Source organism: Pseudophryne corroboree, unplaced genomic scaffold (assembly GCF_028390025.1).
Source record: "Pseudophryne corroboree isolate aPseCor3 unplaced genomic scaffold, aPseCor3.hap2 scaffold_251, whole genome shotgun sequence".
Classification (NCBI taxonomy): Eukaryota; Metazoa; Chordata; class Amphibia; order Anura; family Myobatrachidae; genus Pseudophryne; species Pseudophryne corroboree.
This window is the reverse complement of record NW_026969167.1, coordinates 604,904-627,362: the sequence shown is the minus strand read 5'-3', so window position 1 is coordinate 627,362 and position 22,459 is coordinate 604,904. Positions and strand designations below refer to the sequence as shown.

The window sequence follows — 22,459 nt, the reverse complement described above, 5'->3', positions numbered from 1 at the left end:
ATAGTCAATAATCTGGAGAGTTTTTGTAAGATGTTTCTTCCATCAACCAATGAAGAAACACATTGGTACTTTCCCATGATGAGTGAGTGCTTCAGGATCTCTTGCACTTACATGTGCAGCAGAGTACTGTAATGGAAGCATGCTGGGTCCATAACCCAGAGGTAGGCAGATTGAAACTATCCTCTGCTGTATGCATTTTTTTTGTTAATTAAAGTAATCCAAAACTGGGATTGATATTTTTGCTCTTTTATTTTTACTTAAAGTACAATAACTTTTACCATTTTAATTTGTTTTAATAGTATATTGACAGTATTGTTTTCTTTCAAAAATCCAATTAATTTTCTTTACCCGATTATTAAAATGGTAATTGACAAAAACAAACTACATTGTCACCAGAAGAGCAATACAAAATGTACAAATGATATATTAAAATCATCTTTCCAGCTTGAATTTCAATGATGCATTGGGGCAACGATTTTGTGAGAAACATCTTACCCTTAAATAAAGATTTTCTTAATTCCTTACCTGTGTGCTAATTAGATATCACCTTGTTTTCACATTAAACAGACTTCCACATGAGAAAGCAGCAAGGATGCAGTGGCGTTAATGTTTCCTGGTGTCAACCTGTATTATTTCAGTAGATATTGAAATGAGGATGCATCTTGCTGCCTTTCCAATGAAGCAAGTTTAATTTAGTAATAGGTGAAAAACCATCCCTACAAAGATGTTAATCCGATACTTGGCTTTGTGGACACTTTTTAGAGAACAAATTAGTTAGCATAAAAATAAAGCCAGAAAATGAAGAGCTGTTTAATCACTCAATTGGATTTTTCTGCCAGCATATTTCATTTTCTCTGCAAACCACTGCTAAATTGTGCTTCCTAGCTGTTTTTTGATAAAATCACTTAATCAAATCTAACTCTGATTACATCAGAGTAGGCCAGGTACCCTACACCATAAGAGGGGGTTTGAAATTTTGACTTGTCTACTTAAAGATCACCAAAATCTGATGACAAGGTCAATAACATCCCTGGGTGGGATTGAACCACCAACCCTTTGGTTAATAACCAAACACACTAACCGATTGCACCACAGAGACACTTTGCAAAAGTACATACTGACAAAGGCTAATAAGCATTCATCTAGAACGTTTCCTAGAAAACTTTAAAAAGTCAATAATCTGGAGAGTTTTTGTAAGATGTTTCTTCCATCAACCAATGAAGAAACGCATTGGTACTTTCCCATGATGAGTGAGTGCTTCAGGATCTCTTGCACTTACATGTGCAGCAGAGTACTGCAATGGAAGCATGCTGGGCCCCTTAACCCAGAGGTAGGCAGATTGAAACTATCCTCTGCTATATGCATTTTTTTTTGTTTATTAAAGTAATCCAAAACTGGGATTGATATTTTTGCTCTTTTATTTTTACTTAAAGTACAATAACTTTTACCATTTTAATTTGTTTTAATAGTATATTGACAGTATTGTTTTCTTTCAAAAATCCACTTAATTTTCTTTACCCTATTATTAAAATGGTAATTGACAAAAACAAACTACATTGTCACCAGAAGAGCAATACAAAATGTACAAGTGATATATTAAAATCATCTTTCCAGCTTGAATTTCAATGATGCATTGGGGCAACGATTTTGTGAGAAACATCTTCACCCTTAAATAAAGATTTTCTTAATTCCTTACCTGTGTGCTAATTAGATATCACCTTGTTTTCACATTAAACAGACTTCCACATGAGAAAGCAGCAAGGATGCAGTGGCGTTAATGTTTCCTGGTGTCAACCTGTATTATTTCAGTAGATATTGAAATGAGGATGCATCTTGCTGCCTTTCCAATGAAGCAAGTTTAATTTAGTAATAGGTGAAAAACCATCCCTACAAAGATGTTAATCAGATACTTGGCTTTGTGGACACTTTTCAGAGAACAAATTTGTTAGCATAAAAATAAAGCCAGAAAATGAAGAGCTGTTTAATCACTCAATTGGATTTTTTTGCCAGCATATTTCTTTTTCTCTGCAAACCACTGCTAAATTGTGCTTCCTAGCTGTTTTTATAAAATCACTGAATCAAATCTAACTCTGATTACATCAGAGAAGGCCAGGTACCCTACACCATAACAGGGGTTTTTGAAATTTTGACTTGTCTACTTAAAGATCACCAAAATCTGATAACAAGGTCAATTACATCCCTGGGTGGGATTGAACCACCAACCTTTTGGTTAATAGCCGTACACACTAACTGATTGCGCCACAGCGACACTTTGCAAAAGTACATACTGACAAAGGCTAATAAGCATTCATCTAGAACGTTTCCTAGAAAAACTTTAAGTAGTCAATAATCTGGAGAGTTTTTGTAAGATGTTTCTTCCATCAACCAATGAAGAAACACATTGGTACTTTCCCATGATGAGTGAGTACTTCAGGATCTCTTGCAATTACATGTGCAGCAGAGTACTGTAATGGAAGCATGCTGGGTCCATAGCCCAGAGGTAGGCAGATTGAAACTATCCTCTGCTATATGCGTTTTTTTTTGTTAATTAAAGTAATCCAAAACTGGGATTGATATTTTTGCTCTTTTATTTTTACTTAAAGTACAATAACTTTTACCATTTTCATTTGTTTTAATAGTATATTGACAGTATTGTTTTCTTTCAAAAATCCACTTAATTTTCTTTACCCGATTATTAAAATGGTAATTGACAAAAACAAACTACATTGTCACCAGAAGAGCAATACAAAATGTACAAGTGATATATTAAAATAATCTTTCCAGCTTGAATTTCAATGATGCATTGGGGCAACGATTTTGTGAGAAACATCTTCACCCTTAAATAAAGATTTTCTTAATTCCTTACCTGTGTGCTAATTAGATATCACCTTGTTTTCACATTAAACAGACTTCCACATGAGAAAGCAGCAAGGATGCAGTGGCGTTAATGTTTCCTGGTGTCAACCTGTATTATTTCAGTAGATATTCAAATGAGGATGCATCTTGCAGCCTTTCCAATGAAGCAAGTTTAATTTAGTAATAGGTGAAAAACCATCCCTACAAAGGTGTTAATCAGAAACTTGGCTTTGTGGACACTTTTCAGAGAACAAATTTGTTAGCATAAAAATAAAGCCAGAAAATGAAGAGCTGTTTAATCACTCAATTGGATTTTTTTGCCAGCATATTTCTTTTTCTCTGCAACCCACTGCTAAATTGTGCTTCCTAGCTGTTTTTATAAAATCACTGAATCAAATCTAACTCTGATTACATCAGAGAAGGCCAGGTACCCTACACCATAAGAGGGGGTTTGAAATTTTGACTTGTCTACATAAAGATCACCAAAATCTGATAACAAGGTCAATTACGTCCCTGGGTGGGATTGAACCACCAACCTTTTGGTTAATAGCCTTACACAGTAACTGATTGCGCCACAGCAACACTTTGCAAAAGTCCATACTGACAAAGGCTAATAAGCATTCATCTAGAACGATTCCTAGAAACATTTTAAAAAGTCAATAATGTGGAGAGTTTTTGTAAGATGTTTCTTCCATCAACCAATGAAGAAACACATTGGTACTTTCCCATGATGAGTGAGTGCTTCAGGATCTCTTGCACTTACATGTGCAGCAGAGTACTGTAATGGAAGCATGCTGGGTCCATAACCCAGAGGTAGGCAGATTGAAACTATCCTCTGCTATATGCATTTTTTTTTGTTAATTAAAGTAATCCAAAACTGGGATTGATATTTTTGCTCTTTTATTTTTACTTAAAGTACAATAACTTTTACCATTTTAATTTGTTTTAATAGTATATTGACAGTATTGTTTTCTTTCAAAAATCCAATTAATTTTCTTTACCCGATTATTAAAATGGTAATTGACAAAAACAAACTACATTGTCACCAGAAGAGCAATACAAAATGTACAAATGATATATTAAAATCATCTTTCCAGCTTGAATTTCAATGATGCATTGGGGCAACGATTTTGTGAGAAACATCTTCACCCTTAAATAAAGATTTTCTTAATTCCTTACCTGTGTGCTAATTAGATATCACCTTGTTTTCACATTAAACAGACTTCCACATGAGAAAGCAGCAAGGATGCAGTGGCGTTAATGTTTCCTGGTGTCAACCTGTATTATTTCAGTAGATATTGAAATGAGGATGCATCTTGCTGCCTTTCCAATGAATCAAGTTTAATTTAGTAATAGGTGAAAAACCATCCCTACAAAGATGTTAATCAGATACTTGGCTTTGTGGACACTTTTCAGAGAACAAATTTGTTAGCATAAAAATAAAGCCAGAAAATGAAGAGCTATTTAATCACTCAATTGGATTTTTTTGCCAGCATATTTCTTTTTCTCTGCAACCCACTGCTAAATTGTGCTTCCTAGCTGTTTTTATAAAATCACTGAATCAAATCTAACTCTGATTACATCAGAGAAGGCCAGGTACCCTACACCATAACAGGGGTTTTCGAAATTTTGACTTGTCTACATAAAGATCACCAAAATCGGATAACAAGGTCAATTACATCCCTGGGTGGGATTGAACCACCAACCTTTTGGTTAATAGCCTTACACAGTAACTGATTGCGCCACAGCAACACTTTGCAAAAGTCTATACTGACAAAGGCTAATAAGCATTCATCTAGAACGATTAATAGAAACATTTTAAAAAGTCAATAATGTGGAGAGTTTTTGTAAGATGTTTCTTCCATCAACCAATGAAGAAACACATTGGTACTTTCCCATGATGAGTGAGTGCTTCAGGATCTCTTGCACTTACATGTGCAGCAGAGGACTGTAATGGAAGCATGCTGGGTCCATAACCCAGAGGTAGGCAGATTGAAACTATCCTCTGCTATATGCATTTTTTTTTGTTAATTAAAGTAATCCAAAACTGGTATTGATATTTTTGCTCTTTTATTTTTACTTAAAGTACAATAACTTTTACCATTTTAATTTGTTTTAATAGTATATTGACAGTATTGTTTTCTTTCAAAAATCCACTTAATTTTCTTTACCCGATTATTAAAATGGTAATTGACAAAAACAAACTACATTGTCACCAGAAGAGCAATACAAAATGTACAAGTGATATATTAAAATCATCTTTCCAGCTTGAATTTCAATGATGCATTGGGGCAACGATTTTGTGAGAAACATCTTACCCTTAAATAAAGATTTTCTTAATTCCTTACCTGTGTGCTAATTAGATATCACCTTGTTTTCACATTAAACAGACTTCCACATGAGAAAGCAGCAAGGATGCAGTGGCGTTAATGTTTCCTGGTGTCAACCTGTATTATTTCAGTAGATATTGAAATGAGGATGCATCTTGCTGCCTTTCCAATGAAGCAAGTTTAATTTAGTAATAGGTGAAAAACCATCCCTACAAAGATGTTAATCAGATACTTGGCTTTGTGGACACTTTTCAGAGAACAAATTTGTTAGCATAAAAATAAAGCCAGAAAATGAAGAGCTGTTTAATCACTCAATTGGATTTTTTTGCCAGCATATTTCTTTTTCTCTGCAAACCACTGCTAAATTGTGCTTCCTAGCTGTTTTTATAAAATCACTGAATCAAATCTAACTCTGATTACATCAGAGAAGGCCAGGTACCCTACACCATAACAGGGGTTTTTGAAATTTTGACTTGTCTACTTAAAGATCACCAAAATCTGATAACAAGGTCAATTACATCCCTGGGTGGGATTGAACCACCAACCTTTTGGTTAATAGCCGTACACACTAACTGATTGCGCCACAGCGACACTTTGCAAAAGTACATACTGACAAAGGCTAATAAGCATTCATCTAGAACGTTTCCTAGAAAAACTTTAAATAGTCAATAATCTGGAGAGTTTTTGTAAGATGTTTCTTCCATCAACCAATGAAGAAACACATTGGTACTTTCCCATGATGAGTGAGTGCTTCAGGATCTCTTGCACTTACATGTGCAGCAGAGTACTGTAATGGAAGCATGCTGGGTCCATAACCCAGAGGTAGGCAGATTGAAACTATCCTCTGCTGTATGCATTTTTTTTGTTAATTAAAGTAATCCAAAACTGGGATTGATATTTTTGCTCTTTTATTTTTACTTAAAGTACAATAACTTTTACCATTTTAATTTGTTTTAATAGTATATTGACAGTATTGTTTTCTTTCAAAAATCCAATTAATTTTCTTTACCCGATTATTAAAATGGTAATTGACAAAAACAAACTACATTGTCACCAGAAGAGCAATACAAAATGTACAAATGATATATTAAAATCATCTTTCCAGCTTGAATTTCAATGATGCATTGGGGCAACGATTTTGTGAGAAACATCTTACCCTTAAATAAAGATTTTCTTAATTCCTTACCTGTGTGCTAATTAGATATCACCTTGTTTTCACATTAAACAGACTTCCACATGAGAAAGCAGCAAGGATGCAGTGGCGTTAATGTTTCCTGGTGTCAACCTGTATTATTTCAGTAGATATTGAAATGAGGATGCATCTTGCTGCCTTTCCAATGAAGCAAGTTTAATTTAGTAATAGGTGAAAAACCATCCCTACAAAGATGTTAATCCGATACTTGGCTTTGTGGACACTTTTTAGAGAACAAATTAGTTAGCATAAAAATAAAGCCAGAAAATGAAGAGCTGTTTAATCACTCAATTGGATTTTTCTGCCAGCATATTTCATTTTCTCTGCAAACCACTGCTAAATTGTGCTTCCTAGCTGTTTTTTGATAAAATCACTTAATCAAATCTAACTCTGATTACATCAGAGTAGGCCAGGTACCCTACACCATAAGAGGGGGTTTGAAATTTTGACTTGTCTACTTAAAGATCACCAAAATCTGATGACAAGGTCAATAACATCCCTGGGTGGGATTGAACCACCAACCCTTTGGTTAATAACCAAACACACTAACCGATTGCACCACAGAGACACTTTGCAAAAGTACATACTGACAAAGGCTAATAAGCATTCATCTAGAACGTTTCCTAGAAAACTTTAAAAAGTCAATAATCTGGAGAGTTTTTGTAAGATGTTTCTTCCATCAACCAATGAAGAAACGCATTGGTACTTTCCCATGATGAGTGAGTGCTTCAGGATCTCTTGCACTTACATGTGCAGCAGAGTACTGCAATGGAAGCATGCTGGGCCCCTTAACCCAGAGGTAGGCAGATTGAAACTATCCTCTGCTATATGCATTTTTTTTTGTTAATTAAAGTAATCCAAAACTGGGATTGATATTTTTGCTCTTTTATTTTTACTTAAAGTACAATAACTTTTACCATTTTAATTTGTTTTAATAGTATATTGACAGTATTGTTTTCTTTCAAAAATCCACTTAATTTTCTTTACCCTATTATTAAAATGGTAATTGACAAAAACAAACTACATTGTCACCAGAAGAGCAATACAAAATGTACAAGTGATATATTAAAATCATCTTTCCAGCTTGAATTTCAATGATGCATTGGGGCAACGATTTTGTGAGAAACATCTTCACCCTTAAATAAAGATTTTCTTAATTCCTTACCTGTGTGCTAATTAGATATCACCTTGTTTTCACATTAAACAGACTTCCACATGAGAAAGCAGCAAGGATGCAGTGGCGTTAATGTTTCCTGGTGTCAACCTGTATTATTTCAGTAGATATTGAAATGAGGATGCATCTTGCTGCCTTTCCAATGAAGCAAGTTTAATTTAGTAATAGGTGAAAAACCATCCCTACAAAGATGTTAATCAGATACTTGGCTTTGTGGACACTTTTCAGAGAACAAATTTGTTAGCATAAAAATAAAGCCAGAAAATGAAGAGCTGTTTAATCACTCAATTGGATTTTTTTGCCAGCATATTTCTTTTTCTCTGCAAACCACTGCTAAATTGTGCTTCCTAGCTGTTTTTATAAAATCACTGAATCAAATCTAACTCTGATTACATCAGAGAAGGCCAGGTACCCTACACCATAACAGGGGTTTTTGAAATTTTGACTTGTCTACTTAAAGATCACCAAAATCTGATAACAAGGTCAATTACATCCCTGGGTGGGATTGAACCACCAACCTTTTGGTTAATAGCCGTACACACTAACTGATTGCGCCACAGCGACACTTTGCAAAAGTACATACTGACAAAGGCTAATAAGCATTCATCTAGAACGTTTCCTAGAAAAACTTTAAGTAGTCAATAATCTGGAGAGTTTTTGTAAGATGTTTCTTCCATCAACCAATGAAGAAACACATTGGTACTTTCCCATGATGAGTGAGTACTTCAGGATCTCTTGCAATTACATGTGCAGCAGAGTACTGTAATGGAAGCATGCTGGGTCCATAGCCCAGAGGTAGGCAGATTGAAACTATCCTCTGCTATATGCGTTTTTTTTTGTTAATTAAAGTAATCCAAAACTGGGATTGATATTTTTGCTCTTTTATTTTTACTTAAAGTACAATAACTTTTACCATTTTCATTTGTTTTAATAGTATATTGACAGTATTGTTTTCTTTCAAAAATCCACTTAATTTTCTTTACCCGATTATTAAAATGGTAATTGACAAAAACAAACTACATTGTCACCAGAAGAGCAATACAAAATGTACAAGTGATATATTAAAATAATCTTTCCAGCTTGAATTTCAATGATGCATTGGGGCAACGATTTTGTGAGAAACATCTTCACCCTTAAATAAAGATTTTCTTAATTCCTTACCTGTGTGCTAATTAGATATCACCTTGTTTTCACATTAAACAGACTTCCACATGAGAAAGCAGCAAGGATGCAGTGGCGTTAATGTTTCCTGGTGTCAACCTGTATTATTTCAGTAGATATTCAAATGAGGATGCATCTTGCAGCCTTTCCAATGAAGCAAGTTTAATTTAGTAATAGGTGAAAAACCATCCCTACAAAGGTGTTAATCAGAAACTTGGCTTTGTGGACACTTTTCAGAGAACAAATTTGTTAGCATAAAAATAAAGCCAGAAAATGAAGAGCTGTTTAATCACTCAATTGGATTTTTTTGCCAGCATATTTCTTTTTCTCTGCAACCCACTGCTAAATTGTGCTTCCTAGCTGTTTTTATAAAATCACTGAATCAAATCTAACTCTGATTACATCAGAGAAGGCCAGGTACCCTACACCATAAGAGGGGGTTTGAAATTTTGACTTGTCTACATAAAGATCACCAAAATCTGATAACAAGGTCAATTACGTCCCTGGGTGGGATTGAACCACCAACCTTTTGGTTAATAGCCTTACACAGTAACTGATTGCGCCACAGCAACACTTTGCAAAAGTCCATACTGACAAAGGCTAATAAGCATTCATCTAGAACGATTCCTAGAAACATTTTAAAAAGTCAATAATGTGGAGAGTTTTTGTAAGATGTTTCTTCCATCAACCAATGAAGAAACACATTGGTACTTTCCCATGATGAGTGAGTGCTTCAGGATCTCTTGCACTTACATGTGCAGCAGAGTACTGTAATGGAAGCATGCTGGGTCCATAACCCAGAGGTAGGCAGATTGAAACTATCCTCTGCTATATGCATTTTTTTTTGTTAATTAAAGTAATCCAAAACTGGGATTGATATTTTTGCTCTTTTATTTTTACTTAAAGTACAATAACTTTTACCATTTTAATTTGTTTTAATAGTATATTGACAGTATTGTTTTCTTTCAAAAATCCAATTAATTTTCTTTACCCGATTATTAAAATGGTAATTGACAAAAACAAACTACATTGTCACCAGAAGAGCAATACAAAATGTACAAATGATATATTAAAATCATCTTTCCAGCTTGAATCTCAATGATGCATTGGGGCAACGATTTTGTGAGAAACATCTTACCCTTAAATAAAGATTTTCTTAATTCCTTACCTGTGTGCTAATTAGATATCACCTTGTTTTCACATTAAACAGACTTCCACATGAGAAAGCAGCAAGGATGCAGTGGCGTTAATGTTTCCTGGTGTCAACCTGTATTATTTCAGTAGATATTGAAATGAGGATGCATCTTGCTGCCTTTCCAATGAAGCAAGTTTAATTTAGTAATAGGTGAAAAACCATCCCTACAAAGATGTTAATCCGATACTTGGCTTTGTGGACACTTTTCAGAGAACAAATTAGTTAGCATAAAAATAAAGCCAGAAAATGAAGAGCTGTTTAATCACTCAATTGGATTTTTCTGCCAGCATATTTCATTTTCTCTGCAAACCACTGCTAAATTGTGCTTCCTAGCTGTTTTTTGATAAAATCACTTAATCAAATCTAACTCTGATTACATCAGAGTAGGCCAGGTACCCTACACCATAAGAGGGGGTTTGAAATTTTGACTTGTCTACTTAAAGATCACCAAAATCTGATGACAAGGTCAATAACATCCCTTGGTGGGATTGAACCACCAACCTTTTGGTTAATAGCCTTACGCAGTAACTGATTGCACCACAGCAACACTTTGCAAAAGTCCATACTGACAAAGGCTAATAAGCATTCATCTAGAACGATTCCTAGAAACATTTTAAAAAGTCAATAATGTGGAGAGTTTTTGTAAGATGTTTCTTCCATCAACCAATGAAGAAACACATTGGTACTTTCCCATGATGAGTGAGTGCTTCAGGATCTCTTGCACTTACATGTGCAGCAGAGTACTGTAATGGAAGCATGCTGGGTCCATAACCCAGAGGTAGGCAGATTGAAACTATCCTCTGCTATATGCATTTTTTTTTTGTTAATTAAAGTAATCCAAAACTGGGATTGATATTTTTGCTCTTTTATTTTTACTTAAAGTACAATAACTTTTACCATTTTAATTTGTTTTAATAGTATATTGACAGTATTGTTTTCTTTCAAAAATCCACTTAATTTTCTTTACCCGATTATTAAAATGGTAATTGACAAAAACAAACTACATTATCACCAGAAGAGCAATATAAAATGTTCAAGTAATATATTAAAATCATCTTTCCAGCTTGGATTTCAATGATGCATTGGGGCAACGATTTTGTGAGAAACATCTTCACCCTTAAATAAAGATTTTCTTAATTCCTTACCTGTGTGCTAATTAGAGATCACCTTGTTTTCACATTAAACAGACTTCCACATGAGAAAACAGCAAAGATGCAGTGGCGTTAATGTTTCATGGTGTCAACCTGTATTATTTCCGTAGATATTGAAATGAGGATACATCTTGCTGCCTTTCCAATGAAGCAAGTTTAATTTAGTAATAGGTGAAAAACCATCCCTACAAAGATGTTAATCAGATACTTGGCTTTGTGGACACTTTTCAGAGAACAAATTTGTTATCATAAAAATAAAGCCAGAAAATGAAGAGCTGTTTAATCACTCAATTGGATTTTTCTGCCAGCATTTTTCTTTTTCTCTGCAACCCACTGCTAAATTGTGCTTCCTAGCTGTTTTTTTTATAAAATCACTTAATTAAATCTAACTCTGATTACATCAGAGAAGGCCAGGTACCCTACACCATAAGAGGGGGTTTGCAATTTTGACTTGTCTACTTAAATATCACCAAAATCTGATCACAAGGTCAATCACGTCCCTGGGTGGGATTGAACCACCAACCTTTTGATTAATAGCTGAACACACTAACCGATTGCGCCACAGAGACACTTTGCAAAAAGTGAATACTGACAAAGACTAATAAGCATTCATCTAGAACGTTTCCTAGAAAAACTTTAAAAAGTCAATAATCTGGAGAGTTTTTGTAAGATGTTTCTTCCAGCAACCAATGAAGAAACACATTGGTACTTTCGCATGATGAGTGAGTGCTTCAGGATCTCTTGCACTTACATGTGCAGCAGAGTACTGTAATGGAAGCATGCTGGGTCCATAACCCAGAGGTAGGCAGATTGAAACTATCCTTTGCTATATGCATTTTTTTTTGTTCATTAAAGTAATCCAAAACTGGGATTGATATTTTAGCTTTTATTTTTACTTAAAGTACAATAACTTTTACCATTTTAATTTGTTTTAATAGTATATTGACAGTATTGTTTTCTTTCAAAAATCCACTTAATTTTCTTTACCCGATTATTAAAATGGTAATTGACAAAAACAAACTACATTGTCACCAGAAGAGCAATACAAAATGTACAAGTGATGTATTAAAATCATCTTTCCAGCTTGAATTTCAATGATGCATTGGGGCAACGATTTTGTGAGAAACATCTTCACCCTTAAATAAAGATTTTCTTAATTCCTTACCTGTGTGCTAATTAGATATCACCTTGTTTTCACATTAAACAGACTTCCACATGAGAAAGCAGCAAGGATGCAGTGGCGTTAATGTTTCCTGGTGTCAACCTGTATTATTTCAGTAGATATTGAAATGAGGATGCATCTTGCTGCCTTTCCAATGAAGCAAGTTTAATTTAGTAATAGGTGAAAAACCATTCCTACAAAGATGTTAATCAGATATTTGGCTTTGTGGACACTTTTCAGAGTACAAATTTGTTAGCATAAAAGTAAAGCCAGAAAATGAAGAGCTGTTTAATCACTCAATTGGATTTTTTGGCCAGCATATTTCTTTTTCTCTGCAAACCACTGCTAAATTGTGCTTCCTAGCTGTTTTTATAAAATCACTGAATCAAATCTAACTCTGATTACATCAGAGAAGGCCAGGTACCCAACACCATAACAGGGTTTTTTGAAATTTTGACTTGTCTACTTAAAGATCACCAAAATCTGATAACAAGGTCAATTACGTCCCTGGGTGGGATTGAACCACCAACCTTTTGGTTAATAGCCGTACACACTAACTGATTGCGCCACAGCGACACTTTGCAAAAGTACATACTGACAAAGGCTGATAAGCATTCATCTAGAACGTTTCCAAGAAAAACTTTAAATAGTCAATAATCTGGAGAGTTTTTGTAAGATGTTTCTTCCATCAACCAATGAAGAAACACATTGGTACTTTCCCATGATGAGTGAGTGCTTCAGGATCTCTTGCAATTACATGTGCAGCAGAGTACTGTAATGGAAGCATGCTGGGTCCATAGCCCAGAGGTAGGCAGATTGAAACTATCCTCTGCTATATGCATTTTTTTTTGTTAATTAAAGTAATCCAAAACTGGGATTGATATTTTTGCTCTTTTATTTTTACTTAAAGTACAATAACTTTTACCATTTTAATTTGTTTTAATAGTATATTGACAGTATTGTTTTCTTTCAAAAATCCACTTAATTTTCTTTACCCGATTATTAAAATGGTAATTGACAAAAATAAACTGATGAGGATACTACTGCAGTCTTTGTTTCGTCTGTACCCGCTGAAAGAGCAGCAAAAGGTGGAGATCTTGATGGAACAGTTGAAAGGGCTTGCACTTAGAGAGGTTACTTCCTGGCCTACTGAAGAGAAGAAGACTGTGGACCAGATCCTCAACAGGCTTGCTACCACATTTGACACAAGGACAGTGTCAGAACTTAAAATGCACTTCTTTGCTCGAAAGCAACAACCAGGAGAGTCACTACGGGGCTATGCCCTCAGCTTGCAGGAAGCACTCAGAGATGTTCAGCAAGCAGACCCTGAGCAAGTGCATGACAAAGAGAAAATGTTATTGGACCAGTTCACTGAAGGTGCAAGGGGCGAATTTGTAAAACTCAGCTGCGACTATTGAGATTGCAGAAGCCTGGAAGCACATTCCTGGATTTTAAAGAGGCTGCGATTAAAGTTCTAGGCTCCAGTCTTACTTCAGGGGCTGTTCCACAAGAGTCTATTCCAGAGATGCCACGGTATCAAGAGAATTCTGATGCCCAGGAGTCAAGTTTTAAAGGAGCTACTTACCCACCTACAGTAAAAGGAGTGACAGTGCCATGTTCAAAGACATGCATATTTGACTCTTCTAGTGAGTTACGAAGTCTGCTGGCTGAACTGACACGTGGTGTGACAGAGATGCGCAGAGACCTGCAGATTCTGAAGAGACAGCAGGCACTGCTCCATGAAGAAATGGAATGGTGCCAGGAGAGGAGACCACTGAACAGTTCCCAATGGGACCTACATAGAAACAGGGAGACACTTTTTTCCAACCACTTTGCCTCCCAAAGGCGACCCATTTTTCAAAGCTGTGAAGGAAGCGGACAAATTAAGAGAGAATTTGAGCAGCCAGATCATTTAAACTCCAAATTCATGTGGTTAACCCGTTATGTTAGCCAAAGCCCGGTGGTTCAAGTTTGCATCAATGGAGTCTCAATGCCCGCTCTCTTAGACACTGGATCACAAGTGACCACAATACAAGCAACACAGTTTGAGCAGCATTGGACTGAGGAACAGATGTTTCCGTCAACTTCCACATTGATAAACCCGATTGCAAGCAATGGGCACTGCATCCCTTGCAAAGGATACTCGGAAGCTGAAATTCAAATCGGACGAACAGTGCTACCACAGCAAGGCTTCATCATCACCACTGCCCAAGATGATGGATTGCCTCCAGTGATAGTGGGCATGAATGTGTTGCGGAACTGCTGTGAGGAGCTCGTAGCAGCACTCCAAGGAGAGTTTCAAACTGACAAGCTCCAGGAGAAACAAGGCCTTCAACCTGGGATAGCCAAACAAAAGGGAAGAATGATAACAGAATTATCTGTAAGAGAGGAACATGAAAAAAATAAGGCTAGCCAAATAATGATAGAAATGCCCATCTCCAGTGTCCAGATTATCCGAAAGAATGCTTCAATGTTAGGCATGAATAATATAGCATCCAGTTCTAGAAACTGTGAGCAACCTATTCAAGGAACCAGTTTTGACCACCTGCAAGATAAAAGTCAGATGATAAGACACCTCAAAGCCTTACTGAAGATTGGGAAATACCTGACCAAGCGACAAAGGCAAGAATCCTCGCCAGAACTCCTGAAGTTGTTGAGACAGCGAGAAAGGCTGTTTGAAGAGAAAGGACAGTTGGTTCGATGTAGTGTGGATCCTAATACTCATTATAGGATCAGTCAACTTGTAATTCCAAGACAAAGTGCTTGTTATGTGCTTGAAGAATATCACGACAAGTCAGGTCACCCTGGGTGCAAAAGGATGGAAACAAGCATCTGGAAAAAGTTCTTTTGGGTTGAAATGAGGGAAGACATCAAGAGATGGTGCCGAAACTGTCCAACCTGTTCTGTAAGAAGAACCTTGCTGCCTCTTTCTCTCCAGAATCCATTGTCCCAAACCAGCTGTGATACTGAATCCCAAGATGGAATGGAAGAGGCTCATAAAATGTATTTACAGCAGACTAAGGTGGTTTGTCACCGACAAGGAGGCAAGAAGACTAGGGCTTGCAAAACAGAAAACCACCATAGTCAGCTGCAGTTTTGTACAGCATGTCCCAAAGACAGTTTAGAAAGAGTTCAATACTCATCCATGGCAGGGGGGTTGAGGTTTCCTAGACAAACTTTTCAAGACCATATACTGTCCAGATTTCAACCGATTGCTCCAGGAGCATGTGTTAATGTACTATAGCACAAAAGGAATTATACCTATCAGATACTGATGTTAAAAATGTTGATAAATGTTAATGTTTCAGACATAATCTGTGTTCACTAATGAATGTGACTGGATATAGTGAGAAGTTTATATAGGGATAAAACCAAAATGCGTGAGGACACGCATGTTTTGGGGGGGGGGCACGTGTGATATCCCATAACAACAAGGACATTTTTGACAACAGTGTAGTTGCCTGTGCCATTTTAAATAAAGTTTATTTAAAAGAAAATTGAACAGCAGTTTGAGAAGTCAGTTGGAGCCATGGTGAGGAAAGAGCTGGCGACGCCATTACGCAGAGATGAGCAGCTGAGAGAGGGGAGACAAATAAGCTGAAAATTGCATGAGAGAGTAAGCAGTAGTGCAAAATACAGCAGTGGAAGTGCAGCAATTAACAAGTAAGAACGCCATGACACTCTCAGCCAAGAGAGTGCACAGCAAGTGTCAGAGACAGGAGAGTATAAAGCCTTTATACCAATGCTGACTGGCCTACATCTGAGGGGAAACTGCCTCAGAAACATCTATTGACTGGGTGAGATAAATCCATATTTATACTGAAACCTACTCCACTGCAAAGGACATTATCCTATATTTACTATACCTATGCAGCGATTTACATGGGAAGCAGCTCCAGTTTGTTTTAAACAATCATCTTTACTACACAGAGCTACAATATTTTGTTCACAGCTAAAGGAGACAATAGCTGCATATAACTATGTAACAACATAACCGGGCCCCAACGTGCACATAGAGACTCCCTGCAGTGACACCAATGTTATCTGGGACTTAAATATTGTCTGCATAAGTTGATTTCTATTACTAAGCAACATAGTATTAATCTCAGATTTAGTTATATTACCATTTGTGTAATGACTTAAAGTGTATATGGTGTCTGTGTTTAAGTTGCTTGAATCAAATCTTTCCCTTCCCTACTGTAATCAGTTCCTTTTCTGAGTTATGTGGTAAACCATTTATTCTTTCATACAAAGCCCTGCCTGCCTTTCTTTGTGTCTGGGGAAACCTTGCCTCTCTGCCAGGAATAGAGAAGAGCTGCTGCTGAAGGAGGAATAGTCCATCAAGGTATCCCTGACCTGTTCCACATAGTTTACACACTTGTTATACCGGGGTGTTACATTGTGTGTGACTGACCTTAGGAAGAAACCGGAGCCTCCGCTGCAGTGACCCAGCAACCAGGGCACGGGAGTATACAGTGCCGCTGGGAGTGATGAAGCTGCAGTAAAGATGTCTATTAGACCTAGCCTGCTGCAGCCCTTGTAGATTCTCATAAAAAAAGTTCTTCTTTTCTTGTCAAAATTAATAGCTAAGAATAGGCTGCTTGAGGCAGGCCCCTGTTAAGTGGCCTGCTACTGAAGGCAACAACTACAAACTGAGCTCCCTGTTCATGGAAGCGGGGTTATAGAGGAGAATGCGCTGAGCATCTTGGGAACAGTCAAAAGCTTTGAGCCGGTTGGTGCCTCAGATCAAGATCCTACTCTACACCCCAATGTGAATCCTTGTGGAGTCCAGTGTACCCCACAGAAGAAATTAATGTGTCACACCCATTGGCAGCAACCTTAGAATAGCTGCTGACGGGCACAATTGAGAAAGGAAGGGGGGGGGGACATTTGAATCCAGCACATAGATGCAATTCAAATATGTAATTTGAACCTTCCTATTTTAAAATATAATGGATGAACCTCACCCTGTGAGAACAATCTTCATGATATAGAGATCTCATATGCAAAATAAGTATGAGTTGGGATAGGGCTGGGGAGGGTGGCTGCTCGGGCAGCCCCTCCCCCGTCAAGTTAAGGAGATTCAACTGAGGAAGCACAAGGGAACTCTCGTCTGGGGACAACAACTGCAGGGAGACCACATCTTTTCAGATGAACATGGGAGGGCGGAAGGCTGCCTAATACTGAAGCACCATCAAATATCAAACCATATGCAATAACTAGTACAAGCATTCCTGGGGGAAGGTCTGCAGGAGACGAATTTGCATACGGTGATGTCATCCAAGCAGTGGGCCAAAGTTGGCTGGAACCCTCATCTGCATATGAAAAGAGAAAAGGGTTATGCAGGGCATGGCGGCCTTTTGCGGCGCTTGGATGACCCCTAGTTCGCATTAAACACCTCCACCCTCCTTCGGTGTGGGGCTCATGTTGACTATGCCCCAGCCCCTGAAGCATTCAAGCTGATTTCTTGCAGCAGCTGGGCACTGTAACAGCTCCAGAGCTGCTCTGTAAGGCAAATAAAAGGGTGTGGGCCCTGCAGCACTACCTGTAGTTCGCATTGTGCGTTGGAAGGCACAAAGTAATCAGACGGGAGAAGTCAGGATAGTGCGCAAGGGCATAGAAGGGAGCGGCTCAAGAAAAGAGAAGTGGAAACAGACAGCAAACTAGGCTGGAGAGAGACCTGAGACAAAGAGATCTGAATTATACGAGAGCCGACCAGGGGAAACACAAATTATGCAGTCAAGTTTCCCACATTTGGGGAAATCGCAGGGGCAGCACAGCCAGAGTGCAATGGGTGAGCCTTGCCCTGGGAGAAGCACCTTCAAGATCATAGTATCTCACCTGGCCGGTAAGTAGGAGTTGGGCTAGAGCTGGGGAGGGTCGCTGCTCGGGCACCCCCCTGTCAAGTGAAGGAGATCCAACTGAGGCAGCACAATGGAACTCTCGAAAGAAGAACAAGGCTAGAGGAAGATCTGAGACAAAGAAATCTGACTTTTACCAGAGCTGACCAGCGGAAAACACAAACACAGTCCCCCACTACCACAAATAATGCAGGCGAGTTTCCCACATTTGGGGAAATCACAGGGGTCAGCATACCCAGAATGCAATGAATGAACCTCACCCTGGGTGAACAATCTTCATGACCATGGTGTCTCCTATGCAAAATAAGTATGATTTGGGATAGGGCTGGGGAGGGCCGCTGCTCAGGCACATCTCTGTCAAGTAAAGTTAATTCAACTGAGGCAGCACAAGGGAACTCTCATCTGGGGACAACAACTGCCGGGAGAACACATATTTTCAGATGAACATGGGAGGGCAGAAGGCTGCCTAATACTGAAGCACCCCCAAACAACAAACCAAATGCAACAACTAGTGCAAGCATTCCTGGGGGAAGGCCTGCAGCAGATGGATTTGCATATGGTGATGTTATCCAAGCAGTGGGTCAAAGTTGGCTTCAACCCTCATCTGCATATGAAAAGAGAAAAGGGGCGTGCAGGGCATGGCGGCCTTTTGCGGCGCTTGGATGACCCCTAGATCGCATTAAACACCCCCACCCTCCTTTGGTGTGGGGCTCATGTTGGCCATGCCCCATCCCATGAAGCATTCAAGCTGATTTCTTGCAGCAGCTGGGCACTGTAACAGCTCCAGAGCTGCTCTGTAAGGCAAGTAAAAGGGTGTGGGCCCTGCAGCACTACCTGTAGTTTGCATTGTGCATTGGAAGGCACAAAGTAAGCAGACGGGAGGAGAAGTCAGGATAGTGCACAAGGGTATAGAAGGGAGGGGCTCAAGAAAAGAGAAGTGGAAACAGACAGCAAACTAGGCTGGAGAGAGACCTGAGACAAAGAGATCTGAATTATACGAGAGCCGACCAGGGGAAACACAAATTATGCAGTCAAGTTTCCCACATTTGGGGAAATTGCAGGGGCAGCACACCCAGAGTGCAATGGGTGAGCCTTGCCCTGGGAGAAGCACCTTCATGATCATAGTATCTCACCTGGCAGGTAAGTAGGAGTTGGGCTAGAGCTGGGGAGGGTCGCTGCTCGGACACCCCCCTGTCAAGTGAAGGAGATCCAACTGAGGCAGCACAAAGGAACTCTCGAAAGAAGAACAAGGCTAGAGGAAGATCTGAGACAAAGAAATCTGACTTTTACCAGAGCTGACCAGAGGAAAGCACAAACACAGTCCACCACTACCACAAATAATGCAGTCGAGTTTCCCACATTTGGGGAAATCACAGGGGTCAGCATACCCAGAGTGCAATGAATGAACCGCACCCTGGGAGAACAATCTTCATAACAATGGTATCTCCTATGCAAAATAAGTATGATTTGGGATATGGCTGGGGAGGGCCGCTGCTCAGGCACATCTCTGTCAAGTAAAGGAGATTCAACTGAGGCAGCACAAGGGAACTCTCATCTGGGGACAACAACTGCAGGGAGAACACATATTTTCAGATGAACATGGGAGGGCAGAAGGCTGCCTAATACTGAAGCACCCCCAAACAACAAACCAAATGCAACAACTAGTGCAAGCATTCCTGGGGGAAGGCCTGCAGCAGATAGATTTGCATATGGTGATGTCATCCAAGCAGTGGGTCAAAGTTGGCTTCAACCCTCGTCTGCATATGAAAAGAGAAAAGGGGCGTGCAGGGCATGGTGGCCTTTTGCGGCACTTGGCTGACCCCTAGTTTGCATTAAACACCTCCACCCTCCTTCGGTGTGGGGCTCATGTTGGCTATGCCCCAGCCCCTGAAGCATTCAAGCTGATTTCTTGCAGCAGCTGGGCACTGTAACAGCTCCAGAGCTGCTCTGTAAGGCAAGTAAAAGGTTGTGGGCCCTGCAGCACTACCTGTAGTTCGCATTGTGCGTTGGAAGGCACAAAGTAAGCAGAAAGGAGGAGAAGTCAGGATAGTGCGCAAGGGCATAGAAGGGAGCTGCTGAAGAAAAGAGAAGTGGAAACAGACAGCAAACTAGGCTGGAGAGAGACCTGAGACAAAGAGATCTGAATTATACGAGACCTGACCAGGGGAAACACAAATTATGCAGTCAAGTTTCCCACATTTGGGGAAATCGCAGGAGCAGCACACCCAGAGTGCAATGGGTGAGCCTTGCCCTGGGAGAAGCACCTTCATGATCATAGTATCTCACCTGGCAGGTAAGTAGGAGTTGGGCTAGAGCTGGGGAGGGTCGCTGCTCGGGCACCCCCCTGTCAAGTGAAGGAGATCCAACTGAGGCAGCACAAAGGAACTCTCGAAAGAAGAACAAGGCTAGAGGAAGATCTGAGACAAAGAAATCTGACTTTTACCAGAGCTGACCAGAGGAAAGCACAAACACAGTCCACCACTACCACAAATAATGCAGTCGAGTTTCCCACATTTGGGGAAATCACAGGGGTCAGCATACCCAGAGTGCAATGAATGAACCGCACCCTGGGAGAACAATCTTCATAACAATGGTATCTCCTATGCAAAATAAGTATGATTTGGGATATGGCTGGGGAGGGCCGCTGCTCAGGCACATCTCTGTCAAGTAAAGGAGATTCAACTGAGGCAGCACAAGGGAACTCTCATCTGGGGACAACAACTGCAGGGAGAACACATATTTTCAGATGAACATGGGAGGGCAGAAGGCTGCCTAATACTGAAGCACCCCCAAACAACAAACCAAATGCAACAACTAGTGCAAGCATTCCTGGGGGAAGGCCTGCAGCAGATAGATTTGCATATGGTGATGTCATCCAAGCAGTGGGTCAAAGTTGGCTTCAACCCTCGTCTGCATATGAAAAGAGAAAAGGGGCGTGCAGGGCATGGTGGCCTTTTGCGGCACTTGGCTGACCCCTAGTTTGCATTAAACACCTCCACCCTCCTTCGGTGTAGGGCTCATGTTGGCTATGCCCCAGCCCCTGAAGCATTCAAGCTGATTTCTTGCAGCAGCTGGGCACTGTAACAGCTCCAGAGCTGCTCTGTAAGTCAAGTAAAAGGGTGTGGGCCCTGCAGCACTACCTGTAGTTCGCATTGTGCGTTGGAAGGCACAAAGTAAGCAGAAAGGAGGAGAAGTCAGGATAGTGCGCAAGGGCATAGAAGGGAGCGGCTCAAGAAAAGAGAAGTGGAAACAGACAGCAAACTAGGCTGGAGAGAGACCTGAGACAAAGAGATCTGAATTATACGAGAACTGACCAGGGGAAACACAAATTATGCAGTCAAGTTTCCCACATTTGGGGAAATCGCAGGGGCAGCACACCCAGAGTGCAATGGGTGAGCCTTGCCCTGGGAGAAGCACCTTCATGATCATAGTATCTCACCTGGCAGGTAAGTAGGAGTTGGGCTAGAGCTGGGGAGGGTCGCTGCTCGGGCACCCCCCTGTCAAGTGAAGGAGATCCAACTGAGGCAGCACAAGGAAACTCTCGAAAGAAGAACAAGGCTAGAGGAAGATCTGAAACAAAGAAATCTGACTTTTACCAGAGAGCAGAGGAAAACACAAACACAGTCCCCCACTACCAACAAATAAAGCAGTCGCGTTTCCCACATTTGGGGAAATCACAGGGGTCAGCATACCCAGAATGCAATGAATGAACCTCACCCTGGGAGAGTAATCTTCATGACCATGGTATCTCCTATGCAAAATAAGTATGATTTGGGATAGGGCTGGGGAGGGCCGCTGCTCATGCACATCTCTGTCAAGTAAAGGAGATTCAACTGAGGCAGCACAAGGGAACTCTCATCTGGGGACAACAACTGCAGGGAGAACACATATTTTCAGATGAACATGGGAGGGCAGAAGGCTGCCTAATACTGAAGCACCCCCAAACAACAAACCAAATGCAACAACTAGTGCAAGCATTCCTGGGGGAAGTTCTGCAGAAGACGGATTTGCATACGGTGATGTCATCCAAGCAGTGGGTCAAAGTTGGCTTCAACCCTCATCTGCATATGAAAAGAGAAAAGGGGCGTGCAGGGCATGGCGGCCTTTTGCGGTGCTTGGATGACCCCTAGTTCGCATTAAACACCCCACCCTCCTTTGGTGTGGGGCTCATGTTGGCCATGCCCCATCCCCTGAAGCATTCAAGCTGATTTATTGCAGCAGCTGGGCACTGTAACAGCTCCAGAGCTGCTCTGAACGGCAAGTAAAAGGGTGTGGGCCCTGCAGCACTACCTGTAGTTTGCATTGTGCATTGGAAGGCACAAAGTAAGCAGACGGGAGAAGTCAGGATAGTGCGCAAGGGCATAGAAGGGAGCGGCT

At 39.8% G+C, this 22,459-nt stretch overlaps 8 non-coding genes across 8 annotated transcripts; all 8 read right to left on the bottom strand.

Annotated features, from left to right (window-relative positions):
* Positions 1 to 17,914: 17,914 nt before the first annotated feature.
* On the bottom strand, positions 17,915 to 18,077 carry LOC135011993 (U1 spliceosomal RNA). The gene has a single exon (XR_010211015.1). It is a non-coding gene; the product is annotated as a U1 spliceosomal RNA (small nuclear RNA).
* Positions 18,078 to 18,229: 152 nt separating this feature from the next.
* On the bottom strand, positions 18,230 to 18,393 carry LOC135011794 (U1 spliceosomal RNA). The gene has a single exon (XR_010210838.1). It is a non-coding gene; the product is annotated as a U1 spliceosomal RNA (small nuclear RNA).
* Positions 18,394 to 19,067: 674 nt separating this feature from the next.
* Positions 19,068 to 19,230, bottom strand: LOC135011837 (U1 spliceosomal RNA). The gene has a single exon (XR_010210878.1). It is a non-coding gene; the product is annotated as a U1 spliceosomal RNA (small nuclear RNA).
* Positions 19,231 to 19,382: 152 nt separating this feature from the next.
* LOC135011757 (U1 spliceosomal RNA) lies at positions 19,383 to 19,546 on the bottom strand. The gene has a single exon (XR_010210803.1). It is a non-coding gene; the product is annotated as a U1 spliceosomal RNA (small nuclear RNA).
* Positions 19,547 to 20,220: 674 nt separating this feature from the next.
* On the bottom strand, positions 20,221 to 20,383 carry LOC135011875 (U1 spliceosomal RNA). Its single transcript, XR_010210914.1, has one exon. It is a non-coding gene; the product is annotated as a U1 spliceosomal RNA (small nuclear RNA).
* A 152-nt stretch (positions 20,384 to 20,535) lies between these two features.
* Positions 20,536 to 20,699, bottom strand: LOC135011756 (U1 spliceosomal RNA). The gene has a single exon (XR_010210802.1). It is a non-coding gene; the product is annotated as a U1 spliceosomal RNA (small nuclear RNA).
* A 674-nt stretch (positions 20,700 to 21,373) lies between these two features.
* Positions 21,374 to 21,536, bottom strand: LOC135011832 (U1 spliceosomal RNA). Its single transcript, XR_010210874.1, has one exon. It is a non-coding gene; the product is annotated as a U1 spliceosomal RNA (small nuclear RNA).
* A 149-nt stretch (positions 21,537 to 21,685) lies between these two features.
* Positions 21,686 to 21,850, bottom strand: LOC135011877 (U1 spliceosomal RNA). Its single transcript, XR_010210916.1, has one exon. It is a non-coding gene; the product is annotated as a U1 spliceosomal RNA (small nuclear RNA).
* Positions 21,851 to 22,459: the final 609 nt, after the last annotated feature.